The 15,222-nt window shown below is 40.4% G+C and overlaps 1 protein-coding gene and 1 long non-coding RNA gene across 2 annotated transcripts in view; one reads left to right on the forward strand and one right to left on the reverse strand.

Annotated features, from left to right (window-relative positions):
• The window catches only part of LOC125320065 (signal recognition particle 19 kDa protein-like), a 107,698-nt gene extending 107,319 nt beyond the window's left edge, over positions 1-379 (reverse strand). Inside the window, exon 1 of the mRNA XM_048292032.1 lies at positions 223-379. The gene's annotated coding sequence lies outside the window, so the exon portion shown is untranslated. The remainder of the gene's footprint in view (positions 1-222) is intronic.
• A 316-nt stretch (positions 380-695) lies between these two features.
• Positions 696-13,827, forward strand: LOC125320117. The gene is made up of 3 exons (XR_007201010.1): positions 696-1,061; positions 13,035-13,132; positions 13,222-13,827. It is a non-coding gene; the product is annotated as an uncharacterized LOC125320117 (long non-coding RNA).
• Positions 13,828-15,222: the final 1,395 nt, after the last annotated feature.

Here is a 15,222-nt window from a genome sequence, read left to right on the forward strand (position 1 = left end):
ACAGCTTTCGTATTCCAGTGGTATTCTAGCTATAGAGTACCTGAATGCTTTCAGACTTATTTTGAAGAGCCAAACCACTAAGTGGCGTCAAATTACGTTGCGCTACCGCAAAATAAATAATAATAAAAAAGGAAAACAAAGCGGCTGCACGGGCTTTGAGTGACACGCACTGGACCGGGCGGGGGCAGCGCCCCGAGGGCTCATCCCGGTCCCGGCACTCACCTGTCAGCCTTCCTCTGCCCCCGCCAGCGCCGCCGCGGCTCCTCCGACGCCTCCGCCGGGCCGCCGAGCTGCGCCCCGACCCCGGGGCGGTGAGGGGCGGCGGGCAGCCGCGCATACGGGGCAGCCCCGCTCCCTCCTCACCGGCTCCCTGCCCCGGCTCCCCTGCTCCTCATCCCTGCCGCGGAGCTCCGGGGAACCCCCGGCCACCTCCTCCCCAGCCCCTGCCGCTGTCCCTGCCCGGCAGCCGCCTCCCCTCAGCCGCGACGCCGGGACCGCGTCCACCCCCTTCCCTCACTCGCCACCCCCGATCGATGCCCCCGCGGCCGCCATCTTGCCCGGGAGGGGAGAGGGGTGCGCGCAGGCGCGGCCGCGGCGATACCGGGCCCGCAGCGGCAGCCGCGCGCACGCGCGGGGGCGCGCCTCGCCCCGCCCCGTGAACGCGCACCTGCCGCCGCAGGCCGGGGGCGTGGGGGGTCGTCCGGCACCTGGGACCGGTCATTAGGCGTCGGTCACTGGGGGTCGGTCATCCAGGGTCACTCACCCCTGGAGGGTCAGTCACCCGGAGTTGATCACCCTCACAGGGCCCGTCACCCCGTGGAGAGTCAGTCACTCAGGGTCAGTCACCCGGGGTCTGTGACCTACAGAGCGTCGGTCACCGTCGAAGAGTCGGTCAACCCTGGAGGGCCGGTCAGTCACCCGGTCACTCGAGGTTAGTCTCCTGAGGCTGCAGCTGCGCTGCCCTGGCAAAGGAGGTGGGCGACGTGGCGTGGTCCGAGTGGCGGGCAGTGAGAGCCCGAGGCTGCCGAGGGGTCACAGCAAACACAGGTCCGTGCCGAGAGGTGGGTGCTCTCAGGTGTAGGAGGGCCGAGATGCCAGCGGAAAGCTCAGAGTGCCCACGGGCACTGTGGAAGCTGAAGGAAAACACGGGATGGACCCTTGTGATGTGTTTCTTGAGACCGTCGCCCCGCAGGCAGTCGGGCAGTTTCCCTTTTAAAGATCACAGATTCACGGGACGGGCCAGGTTGGAAGAGACTAGGCTCATCTGGTCCAGCCTCCCTGCTCAAGCCGAGTCACCTGAGTGGCACAATATTGTGTCCAGCCAGTTCTGGAGTATCTCCAGTGAGGGAGACTCCATAACCTCTCTGGGCAGCCTTTCACTGGTCACACGTGGATACAGTCTTCCCTGTCAACCCCTGTTTGTCCGTGCACTCAGTGAGCTTTTCCACAAGTGGTTCAGCTTCACAACGGACAAGGTCAGCCTCTCCAGTCTCTCCCTCTCAAGCTGGGCTCTGTCATGGCCGGGGTTGGCAGTGATGCTTTGGTGGCCACCTCCCAATCATGAGGATGGGTTCTATGCCACAACCAGTAGTTCCACAGTTTGGTAGCTGAGGTCTCTCATCACTTGTACCTCAACATCACCTAGTTTGGATGAGTTTCTTCACTTCCAGGTGAAATATTTGCACAGCCTGTATTTCACTTCCCTATTTAGGCTCATATTTCCTGTAAAGTTACTTCAAGTTGACATAGATCCTGTCCTCCTCAGTGGGAGGCACGTGTGGTGTCATGAATCCCCAGCATCTCCAAATGCAGCCTGGGGCAGACAAGTCTTTGAGCTTCTCTGTGCTAGCTTTGCCATCCCTGACAACTCCCTCCCACCCCCTCCCTCAGTTAAGACTTTTGTTTTTAACCCATCTCATGAATTTTGTAACTACCTTCTTTGTTTTGATGTATGTAAAGACCTTTTTACTACCAGTTTGAGCATCCTTTGCAAGGTATTCTTCAAATTCTTTTCTAATCCTCATTTCCTGCCTTGATGTGATCTAGACAAGTTCTGCCCCCTCATCATCAAAGAAATTGCCTTGGATAGGGATCACACTAGAGCCTGTCAGAAGCAGCTGTCAAACTACAAGTGTTTGTGAGTGTTAAACACATATTTAGGAAAGCTGGTACATACTGATGAATAGATGTGTCTGTGCATTTTAAGGTTTTTTTATTATTTGTTCTGCTTAATTTAGCTATGACATTTTCCTGGGATTCAAATATAATTTTTTAATTGCAATTTCTGTCATTGCCACGTCATGATTATCCATTTCAAGTGTCATAAAATTGTATCCTACAAACCATGATCACAAATAGCTAACTACAAGCTGATACAAATTTGACCAATATTATGAAAACTGGCAGAGTTAAATATATGGAAAAAATTCTTTACTATGAGGGTGTTGAGGTACTGGCACAGGTTCCCCAGAGAAGATGTGGCCATCACACCCCTGGAAGTGTTCAAAGCTAGGTCCAGACTGGATGGGACTTTGAGCCACCTGGTCTAATGGGAGGTGTCCCATTATAGGGGATTTGGAACTGGATGATCTTTATAAGGTCCTTTCCAAACCATTCAATGGTTGTGTGATTCAGCTGTTACGAATGGTATCTTTTACAGAGTCATATGATGTATCACACTGATTATGGCTTTTTAAAAGACGATACTTCTCGGTAACATTTTTGTAAATTGAATCACCTTTAGTTTTGCTAGCATAGTGCCTAAAAGTTGAAGGATGAGAATCATAATAATTTTATATTCTAAGGAGTTTGGATTAAATCAAAGAATGTTCAGCTGTGTGACAGTCTAAATAAAGACAATTTGAAATGTATCTGTGGTACACACAATAACGTTTCACTTCATAAAAAGAGAGAAAGCTTCATTTCTTGAATCCAATTTATTAGAATCTGTCTTCAAACAGATTTCCTCCTGACTAACATAGTAGCCCTCTATAGTGGAGTAACTGTATCAGTGGACAAGGAAGACCTATGGATGCCATCTAACTGGGCTTCTGTAAAACTCTTGGTACAGTCCCCCACAACATTCTTATGTCTAAACTGGAGAGACTGATCTTGATAGATGGACTGTAGGATGGAGAAGGAAGTGCCTGGGTGGCCACATCCCGAGAGTCAAGTGGAAACCAGTAATGAGTGGTGTCTCTCAAGAGACTAATACTATTTAATAGCTTTATCAATGACATAGCAGGAGTGAGTACACTCTCAGCAAGCTGACAGATGGCAGCAACCTGAGTGATGAAGTTGATCTGCTTGAGAGAAGAGATGTCACCTGGGGAGACCTTGACAGGCTTGAGGAATGGTCCCATGTGAACCTTATGAAGTTGAACAAGACCAAGTTCAAGGTCCTACACCCGGGTTGGGGAAATCACAACTATTAACACAGGCAAGGGAATGAATGGATTGAGAGCAGAGAGAAAGGACTTGGGGGTACTGGTGGATGAAAAATTGGACATGAGCCGGCCATGGGCACTCCCAGCCCAGAAAGCCAAGTGTGCATCCAAGGCTGCCTCCAAAGCTTTGTGGGCAGCAGGGGAGGGAGAGGATTCTGCCCCTCTGCCCCCTCTGGTGAGACCTGCAGAGCTGCCTCCAGCTCTGAGGTCCCAGCATGCTCCCAGAAAGGACATGGTCCTGTTGGAGTGAGCCCAGAGAAGGGCCAGGGAGCTGCTCACAGGGTTGGAGCACCTACCTCTCTTATGATGAAAGGCTGAGGGACCTTACCCAGACAAATATAGGAAAGAAAACTACAGCAGTAGTCATTCAAGATTTGCAGTCCCTTGGTTCCTTAAAGTAATAAAGTGAACATATGCCTTTGACTATGAGCTGCACCTTTGTGCTGAAGTGCAGCACGAAGTAGCCTCAGGTAAAAAAAAGAGAATGTATCTGCCCCAGCAGTATGAGCCAGCTCACAGGTATGCTGAGAGCACTTCAAGCAGCTGCTGCAGAGCTTTTGCAGCTATAGCTCCTCCCTGGCCCCTGTGGCTGAACACCTGTAGCTGAACTGCTAGGGAAGAAAGAAACTTTGGCTAATACACCATTTGTCTTCACGAAAAGGGAGAGTAAGGCACCCTCAAGCTAACCTGACTCATAGGGGACAAAGACATACAAGAGAGGTAGAAAAACAATAACTAGTTAGGATTCTCAAGGGACCTGGCTGTAACCGCTATAAACTGTGGCATAAGGAAGCATATGCCATTAGAAATCAGTAGGAATTTGCCCTAGCTATGACCTTTCCTTTCCCCTCCCATTGTGCATTCTGCTGCTGAGTACCTATTCCAGAAGTAAACACAGGATTTGCCTGTGTGCTGGATAGGGAATTCACTGAAAAAAGGTGAATGGTATACTGTGGTAGCATAAAAGTTGTGGACTAGAATATGTTTCTCAAAATAGTCTTTGGAACAGTCTGCTTTCTTGTCTTTTCAGCTTGCTGGCTAGTCACTCAACTGATGATGATAACCTCTTGTAGTTTAGTTTTTAAGACAATGTTCAAACGCTGATCAGATTAATATTCCATTGCACTTAAATGTTTGATACATGTACATAACTCAGTTTCTGCCCTCAATCAGTAAATATAAGAACATATGCCAGAAAAAGCCCAGAACCTACTGAACAATATAAAGTGACAGCAGCTCTAATTCAGTAATTTGACAGTTGAACTAGATGATCATACTGAAGATTCACTCTGAAAAGTTATAGTTTGTTCCAAGTGGAATTTGCCCACCAAGAAAAGTTCTCTAGCTGTTGCCCCATATCTTCATATGTTTGTCTTAAGATGGATGTTTTCAGAAGTGCTTTCATGGGGGCACTTCTATGGCTCACTGTGAAAAGCTTTTCTGTAGGACTACATTTTAAATACAGGCATGAAAAATGTCAATGTTGTTAACTGTAATACTAAATAGAATAATATTCTCCACACACTGGAGAATATAATTACTGGAGGAAAGCATTTCTCACAATTGGCAGTTTGCTATGTGGTGGATTTAAACAACATTTTGTAGGAGCCATTTTGGAAACATTTATCTTTCAGGACAAAGGCCAATCTGGAGAACCCTGAGTAAGTAAAAGCATAGAAAGAAAAGTTTAGATAGCAGTTCTACAGATGTTGGCTACTGAGGCACTACCCTTCTCTATTTATGGATTGTCAATCACAAAGAAAATTCGCCCTTAAGAAGAATGACTTCCCTTTTTTGTGTTTGGTTTGAACAATTAATATTTTGATATCAAAAGGTCACTCATTAATGTACTTAATTTTGTGCTACACAACAGTAAGTTGTTTACTGGAGGTAATTTCAATCAAGAGAAAGAAACAGGAAAGCATGAACTCACAATACCTTATGTCTTGGGTTCCAACATATAACAGAGGAAAAACTAAGAGATGATTTTCAGGATAAATAATCATAAACTTGGACATTCTGTAAGCCCATAATCCTAAAGGTATAATTAGAACTGTAAAGCTTGTTATTTTTTTATAATTTTATTTTTGGTGTAATTAAATATCAATGCATTAGCTAATTAGATCAGAGAATTTGAAGCAATGAAACATGTGGTGGGTAGCCTGGTTCATGTTAAGATTCACATTTCTAAGAGAAAACAAAGGAAAAAATAAAAACACTAATGTCAGAAAAGAAATCCCAACTCAGGATCACAGGATCAAAAGTGTCTCTTTAAGCCATATTATTTTTAGCTAACGTTATCCTGTCACTGTAAAGGAAAGGGATAGTTGAATGGAATATGTCCAAGTTTCCTGTGCTGGAACTGAAATGGGAAAGAAAATGAGGTATGAGGGTCTTGAATATTCATGAAAAATGGCTTTGAGTTTAGTCCAGAGAATGAGTCATTTTGAGTTATGCTCAAGTCCTGACATCAGAAGAGATCTGAACTTGCACCCCGAATCTTCCGCTTTTTAAAAGAAGGGTTTTGTTCCATGAAAGACAGATGTCTGCATCTTTAAACAACATTGTTGCCTCCCTTGGGAGATAGAAGGGGTAGAGACATCCTAAAGGTGAAGATGCGCATTGTTTACCCAAGTCTGTTAAACCTAGATTTTTAAATAGTTCTTGCTTTACACCAAGAGGTGTCATTAGGCAAAGAGAGTAAAATTTTTTCTCTTGGATTACTCAAAAGAACTGAAAAGGGTAGAGAAGCTGGTATCTGACAGATGGGCAAGGAAAGCTCTTGAGGAAAGTTTTAGATAAAAGTCTGCCATAGCTACCAAAGGTCAGGACACAAGTGACAGAATCTTTGGAGAAATTAGAATCCAGTCATTGCATCTATAACATTACCCATGATAAGTAGGAGAATTACATATGGTGACCCAAGCTATTCCAATAAGAACAGACAGGCAGCCATCTGCATGATAATATTCCAGCACAGAGCGAACAGTAATGGCAAGCACTTTACAGTGAAGACATTAAACCCAAACTTATAAAATGAAAGTGGATGATTTTTGCTCATGTGGTCATTTCCAAAAGTGGAAAAAAAATATAGCCATGTTAAAATCTGTCTCTATTCTTCTGTGTATAGGAGTAACTTACTGCTACAGACAGCAAGAATAATATGGACTTTGTATGAGCTCTAAACCCAATAGAATTAGCAATGTTACTGAACAAAATTTTATTAATTCTTCCAAAAGAAGCAAATCTTTGTTCTCTTCCTCAAATTTTTCTCATTATCAGAAACGGCTTCTTTACCAGGGAAGCAACCGTGCCAATGTGTGGGCTTGACAAAGTTTTCTTTGCTATTGGTTTTCATGTAGAATAAACAAACTAACACTGCTGATACCTGCACTTGCCATTTTCTTGGAGGAAAAGAGTGAAAAATTTTAGGAGGAGAATGGAACAGTACATTTCAGTGTTCTCCAGATTATGACATTTAATGTGAATTTCATACTTTGTTTCAGCATGCTTATGCTCCAGTATATACTAAAAAAAAAAAAAAAATTCTGTATTAAGCCTTAATTTCTGTGAAATTTGAGCAAATATGGCAGATAATACAAAGTGCTTTTAGGACATGGTTTTGTACACCCTTTGTAAGATTCATCTCAGCCATCTGAAGCTGGGCTGAACATATTACATGGGGCAATTATTCTAACATATTTTAGATATTTAAGAAATATTGCCTGCTAGAATTACCTGATTCTGTCTGCTGATTATAAGTAGAGACTAGAGGGACCAATTTAGACTCATAGTATAGCAATCAATTTCTTAAAAGAAAACACAATAATCTTGTATTATATATCAGTACATTATAAGATACGGTACAATCCAATTAATTAATGCAACTAATACACTTTTACAAACTATGTTAAGAATCAACACACATAGATAATTTTCTCTAAAAGGCATAAATCTTAAAATATGCAGTGTTTGCGTTTGTGATTGTTACAGTCATTGATCTTTTCTTAAGTAATATAAGCCTTATCTGAGATACTACTACTGTTTCCCTGGGAAGAAAACCAAACCAGCACCGAGGCCTAATTTATCAGATCTAGGTCAGATATAACTCAATTTAAACTAACACATCAATATCAGTGAGATCAAGTAGCTACACTCATGATCATCTTTACATTCTTTCTTTCTGAGAGTCTGCATCATAGTTCACTGATAGCAACAGTATTTTCATTCCTTATGTAAAGTTCAAGATAACCATAATTTCTCTGTCCACACAGTATTCTGGGAAAATCTTTGAAGGCTGCCTAAATGAAAAGCTCATGATTATAACTACATCACTGATACAAGTGGCGAGTTTTAGAAAAGAGTATTAGAATCACGTTGCTTCTTTGAAAGCTTTTGAAAGCTTGATTTTGCATAGTGTCCAAGCTTCCTTCATTTACACAATTCATTTACTGAAGTTCATATAAAAAATTGTATTATTTACAGGGAGATTTGCTGTGGAGGAGTGTATTAGGAAGCAGAATCTATATAACTAGAACTGATTTGGTGATTGAGAAATGGTAGGGTTTTAGGAAAAATTTGGCAGAAAAATACTCTGTTTTGGATTAGCCCATGTGCCAAAAATATTGCCAGCACTTACATGACAAACCACATTTTAATCACAGTTCCTGTGCTGTAGAAGCCAGCTGAGTGAATCAATTTTTTTGAGAAAAAATAAGAGAGGTCTTTTGTTAAACTTTAGGTATCAGTATTGCCGAATTCATCATTTTGGGAAAGACCACACAAAAGGTCACATCTGTGACCACTTAAAAGAATCCTGGCATGCATAATCTTATTTTAGAAGCAAAATAGGTGTTTTTCTACTCCAAAACCAGTGTATTTCAGCTAAAGTAAGGTATCTACTGTCCTGCTCTCATGTGTTTCATGTTTTTGTGGAAGATAAACTGCAGGAGTTTTAGTAATGATTCAGAAATAAATACTTCTAGGTAGCTACTCGGTTACTTGAAAGGGAAATCTGTTCTGACATGCCCATCAGTCCAGACCGTGAAGTGATGACAGTGTTTCCACATTCACAGGTGCAGATTTTTTGAGGCACTGGTCGGTCACAAATAGTGCTGATCAACTTGTAAATTCCAGCACCAGGACAGCTGACAGAAGCTCTCATGCAGAATGAAAGTCACAATTGAAAATAAGTTCTGAAACTGGTGAAAAATGCAGTGGGGTGCTGCAGGAGTATTAGAGATGTGTATTTCTTCAGAAATACATCAATCAGAATGCTGTCATTTGCAATCATTGCAGGATCAATGTCTACAATTTCAAGGAGTGGTAGAGCTCTTAGACAGAATGTACAGACAACCTTGTAAAAGATTATATGTGAAGAAAAGCACTTAAATACTAAGAAATCTGAAGGTCGCTTATGTAATATTAATTAATTTGATTTGTACATTTGTTTCATTCCCTCGTGCTATGAAGCAATGTTTGTTCATAAAATCATGATATCGTCTCTGCAGGGACCAAGAATCAGTCAGTGAACCACATCTACTGAAAATGTGAGAACGCTGTGTGTCTTAGGTTTGCTCTCCTTGAAGAATGCATTGTTCTGTTTGTTCTGAATGGGTATATTGTGAATTTCATTTGAAGCCACTCAATTCAGGTGTCCAGAGAGATAGTAAAGCATTCTCTAGTAATCCTTTCTGATATGAGATGCCCTGTCAGTCATATTTTTTCCCAGGATGAACTGTCCTAGTTGAGCTAGTCAGTCCTAATATGGAAGGCACACCAAGTCTTTCCCACTCAGTTCCTCTTTGAGTTTTGCTCTTTGCATTTTGAGACAGGGGCACTGCCACTGTGCCTAAACTTCCAAAAACAGGGGTACATTATTTGAAAATTGAAGTAGACAGTATCAGCAGGACCTGTCTAATGGACAAGATTTCTAACTCCTTCAAAGAACGCCACTGGATTTGTGTGTAAAATAAATGCCCATACAGATTCTTCCCCAGTCAAGATAATTTATCCACACTCTGGTTAACTTTATTCTTTTGGATGGTTTCCAACAACTTGCCCCATGAAGAATTCAGGTTTACTGCTCTGTACTTCCTCTTCTGCAGCTCTTTCGGAAGCCTTTTAAAATCAGTGTCATATTGATCAATCTGCAGTTGAACAAAGAGAAAAAAAATAGAAAAGTCTGTGAAATCTAAGGAAATAATAGAGCCATATCTTGCAGACCTTGATAGTCCAAGTAGAATTGCATGCTAGGTGAGTCTCTCTTAAGTAATATTGTAAAAGTTATGCTTCTACATACTTATTTGTTAGGGCAATAGGACAGAATTTATAAGTACAATACTTCAATGCTACATTCGAAAAACTTGAATACGGTAATGTCAAACTGCTGAATTTAAATATTTGTAACTTTTAGAGTGCTGAAATGACTTTGCTTAAGCGAAATTTAATATTTACATCACAGTCTAATTTTCTAAGTAATTGTAATTGTAGATTTCTGTTCCTGGTCAGTTTTAGTTATCTGCGTAACATTTAATCCAATGTATTTTTTCTTAAGTTTTCTGTAAAGTTAATCAAAAACACCTTCTGACTATTATGAAGCATGTGTATTTTGAGGTGCAGAATATAAGATATAAATTTTTAAGCAAGTACAGAAAGAGGGAAAACTGAATAAACTGAGATCTAACTATAATGCTGGGGTTGTTATTAACTAGTGAAGGAAAAACTGTATTCAACCTCTATGATTATAGCTTAAAAGCCCTATGAGAATTAGCTCCAAAACATTGACACATATAACTGTACCTCTGTGAGTTCAGGTTGCCCACAAACTTCAAACTATAGGGCAAACACAGTGTCTCTTAAGTGAAGATTTTGAATATGAAAAAACATATCGAAACCAAGAGACTGCTAACAAAGAGAGGTAACATAAGCAAGAGAATTGGTTTCTTCTACCTGAGTGGCTGATTATCGTATTTGACATTATCTATTTGGTAACACCATTATAAAACCAGTAGAGGAGCTAAAGTCAAAGTTGTCAGAAGCTTAAATGTATATGGGGACCTTGGCAGAAGGAAAACACAAGCTGGTTGACTTGATTTTTTTAATTGATGTGAATAGATAACAGGAAGATTCCAGTCTAACAATTATCAGGGTAAATTTACATAATTAGCAATTGGAGGAAAAATCAAATATGGGATGCAGCAGCATGCACTTTTAAATTTATTTTTAGAACTTGAGTTTAATTACCTCTGGCGCTGTCACAGCTGCTACATGATTCTTAAATACTTTAACTGAGCAGTTTGCATCCTAATAGAGAGGCTGTCTCCAGTACGCTTTCTGTCCACATTCCGATGCAATTTCATGAAATAATCTAACTGGCTGAGCTACAAATACCCTATGAATAAAAAAAGGGCATGGTTCACTTCTTACACAGTTCATTAGATGGACATAATAAGGAAGGGCCGAATAGTGCAGGAAGCCAATTTTACCCTTCTTCTTACCTGTAACTGTAGCTATTATAGGATACTTCAAAAAATAACCAGAATCGATTATCCATTACACATTTGAAGAGTGGGTAAGTAACTGTGCCCTCAACTCTGACGTAAGTGAAACCTAATCTGGTAACTTCATTTAACAGTTACTAAGAAATGCGCAATTTGGGAACTCATGTATAATGTTTTATACATTCAGAATCCCCTCAAATTTATATGATATATAAGTTACATATTTAATCAAGCTTAATATGATTAAGTTAGACATTCTGCCAGTTTCTGAAATGAATCCATTATCATATATTATTCAAAATGTCTCATAGCACACAACTTCATCAAAAAGCAGCCTAAATTCCTGTGTGTTCTCAAGAAAGTGTATTAAATTGAAGAAATGAAAAAAAATTAGAGACATTAACAGATAATGATAAATAATTAGAAGTAGGCCTGAAAGAAGACCTTATTTTGAGACCTTGAAAACATATGGCTGCAAATTTACTTTTTACAAATCAAGTAGATTCATACATAGCTGTTCAATATCCGCAGCTTTATGTTTTCATGATATTAAAGAATAAATATTTATGTCATTTGCTTTGACTAAAATCTGTGTGGTCTTAAAGTAGTTCATGCATATAAAGACACATGTATTTCTACTATCTCCGCTATCTTCTTTTCTCCTCTCAGTTATTCCCTGATGTCTTTCTGATTTTCTCTGCTTACTTATCTTGTTTACAGAAATCTACTCTGCTCAGCTGCTATGATAGGTCAGGAAGGAGAGAGACAAAAAAGAGAATAGATATGCTTTAGCTCAATCATCAAATATATGAGATTGCAAGAATTTCAGGCCTCAGTCATGGAAACATTTGATCTTTTACTTAAATGGATTTCATAGGAGGAGTAGTGCTGTGAAAGATTATGGGTTTATGCAAGCATTGCCATGATTAATTATTTATTATTGCTGCAAAGCCTATGGATTTATGGATTAGAAATTTGCATGGTAGAGTCAATAGAATTCATTTATTTAATTCTTCTGAGGTCCAAACTCGAAACTATTGCTGAAGATGGAAAATATATATAAACTTTCTTATAGAAACAAGAATTAAAAAAGGTCAAATGCAGAGGATAAGCTTTACAAGCATACCTGTTTCTTCATGTCATGTACCTGCCAGTTCTGTACTGGGGTGGAAGATAAGGGTTGAAGTGAGGGAGAGATGGTGCAGGGCTCTTTCTGGATCAGTAAAAAATGCTTTGACAACAAATGGCTTAATAAGATAACTGCACTAATTAGACAAAGTAAGAAGAGTAATATAGGTAGGAAGGAAACTTGATGTCCCATGAGTAGCTGGGCTCCCTGAGTTTGTGCAACACAAGATGGAATCTGGATGGCTATTTCCATGGCACACTGTGCAGAGCAGATCATGTCTGTGGAGAGAAGCTCTCCCTTTCAGTTTTGTGAGCTATTCCATTGCTTCATTACAAGAAAATAGCACTATTCCCAAGAGATTATGTAATGAGAACTTGTTGTATGTGTAAGTAAAGGTGAGGCCAGGCAGGTGGTGAAATCACTGGTGCACAATGAGTGCTGCCCATGAACTTCTTGAGTTGATCCTGCAGCCAAGAACTTTGTACAGCACAGAACAGCCCTGAATGCCATCCTCTATATTCAGCACAGCCCTCTGCCTACTCAGGTGGGCAGTTATGTGGGTCACTAGCTCCTAAACATGGGATGCTGTCCTGGTCTGGATCAGTACACTACCTAGGAGGAGCAGGCATAGTTTCTTTGAGAGCTCACTGTAAGCAAATCCTCATTCATTCATGTTTACTTTGATAGGCAAACTTACGTTTTTAAGGCTGTGAAGGTATGCCTTCCTTCTAATGAGGGGCTGTTGTGTCACACAGTGTTTTCTGAGGAAAAGGAGGAAGACTAGATAGGATGTGTAAAATAAATACAAATTCTCAAATTTAATCTTATAATCTAACTCCTTGTAAAGTAATTTTAGATCAATAAACTAACCATCTAGCAAATAACCAAAAATAATTTTCAGATTATAATAGAGGTGCTTCTGTGTGTGCATTCTAACAAGGATGTTTTCTGTTTCAGAAATGAACCACTGGTTGGAAGAAAGTAATTCTTCTCCTATCTGCTAAGGGGTACAGTGCACACACCCTTCCTTAGCTCCTCCGGGTTTGGATAACATGGTACGTTTCACAGCACATCCTATCACAAGAGGATGTGATAGGATTGAGCATTACACTGTTGTGTAATCTAGTGTGGTGCTTTCTTGCAGATCAAAGGGGGGCAAAAAAAAGAAGCAAAATAGAATCCTTGAAAAATTAATGGGGTACCACAGCAATGAGACATCAGTTGCTCCTGTTGACATTGGCTCAGGTATCATGAAGATTTCTAATGCCAAGCTCGTATGTGTGATTACCTATATTTTTTATTTGCCAGTTGAAAATTTTTCTATTTAAGATTAACTTTTTCTGTCTCCCTGTGATATCAACTCACTTCACTTTTTACAGATTAGTAACGCATATCTGTATATTAATGGTATTTTTACATCAGAGACTAGGTTAACACACAGACTTTTGTTTCAAGTGCAGTCTTACTATCATGTCAGTGTGATTTCTGGTGGACTTAATAAAAAATGACCACTGAAAAACAGACATCTCTGTTTCCAGGCATAAAAATTTACACTTTTGAAATCAATCCCTTGCATCTCTCCACTTCTTAGACACTAACACTGTACCTTAATTTCTGGAAGTTAATTTAGTAAGTATTTCAGCCGTAAACACATTAGAAAAATCTTGTTGCATTTTTAAAGTTTAAGCCACAAATCCTAAAAGTGTTTCTGTACAGAAAGGAAGTAGTAATGTCAGTTAAAATAATAAAAAAGAATCAAGTTAAATATGAAAACATAAGACTGTCTTACACATATCAGTAGTTTCAATTTTGGCCTGTCTGTCTGACATCTAAAAATGTTTTGGAATCAATTATTTTGTTGCTGCCTTAAAATAATCGGCAAAACATATGGGATAATGAGTATCATATTTTTCCTTCTTTCCTGCTTTTTTTTGTAATGCTAAATGGAAAGGACAGGGTACAACAACTATGTTTCTATGTATTCTCTATTTTTCTTCTCTCTAAAGAGCCATCTTTAAGTCCTTTTGTGCAGTAACCAATGCTCCTAGCTAATGTGAAACAGAATGAAAAAATTGAAGGAGTAGCACAGGTTGCCCTGAGAGAAGATAGGAGCTCCATCCTTGGAAACATTTGAGGTCAGGTGGGATGGGGTTCTGAGCAATATTGTCTAGTTGAAGATGTCCCTACTCATTCCAATGGTCCCTTTCAGCCCAAACCATTCCGTGGTTCTATTAAAAAGTACAGCTGTTACATTGTCACTGGTCTCTTCTAAGCCTCTAGGCGGCAATTAGATCATCACCAAGCTATTCACAAGCTGTTTCATCCACATTCTAACCAGTAAATGCTACACGGAACTTACCACATGAGGATAGCACTACTCTCGCAGACTTCGGGCTGGGGATCGTAAGAAAGGGTGGATTTTGGACACGGATCGGGGTGCGGCCAGTGCTAAGCTAAAGCAAGAGGACCATGGAGGCTGCATGACTTAGAGATCTGTGCTTCTGCTGCATTCCTGTTATGTTTACTTCCCAAATATGAGCGGGGGCTTAGGCAACACAATATGCAAATAATGAAGGGGGGGCTGGGTATGTGACATTTCCTCTGAAAAACAGGTTGGTTTTTTCTAACAAAGGGGACTGGTGTTTTAATTTCCCATGATCATCACATAGGTTTCATCAGTCTTGTTTTCCAGTGTGTTGCATTGGCTCAGGCTACTCAGTTGGTTTGGAGATTCACTGGCAGCAGAGTGACACTTTCTAGGGTGTTGTTGGTTGCTGTGCTCATACAACATGGAGACATGCATATCTCCTGATAGCTTTTCCTCAAGTACGCACCTGCTGTTTATTCTGGGTTCCATCCAGTCCTTTGCAATGGCTCCTCATCTGTATACATTTTACAAATAAAACATCCCCTTATGCACTGTCCTTTACATATTCCAGTTTCTAAACACCTCCCAGTGTGCTGAATTATTCTAGTAAACATGAATACAAAGTATTAGTATTCACAATAATGTAGCTAATATCACAACTGCATTTAGAGTGATTGTATAGGAATATTTGCTGGTTAGACTTGGCATCAGTAAGCAGAGAATTGAACATGGAATTGCCTGTCATAAAATCTTTATCTTGGATACTTTGTAAATAAT

The sequence above is a fragment of the Corvus hawaiiensis genome, chromosome Z, assembly GCF_020740725.1.
Source record: "Corvus hawaiiensis isolate bCorHaw1 chromosome Z, bCorHaw1.pri.cur, whole genome shotgun sequence".
NCBI classification, from domain to species: domain Eukaryota; kingdom Metazoa; phylum Chordata; class Aves; order Passeriformes; family Corvidae; genus Corvus; species Corvus hawaiiensis.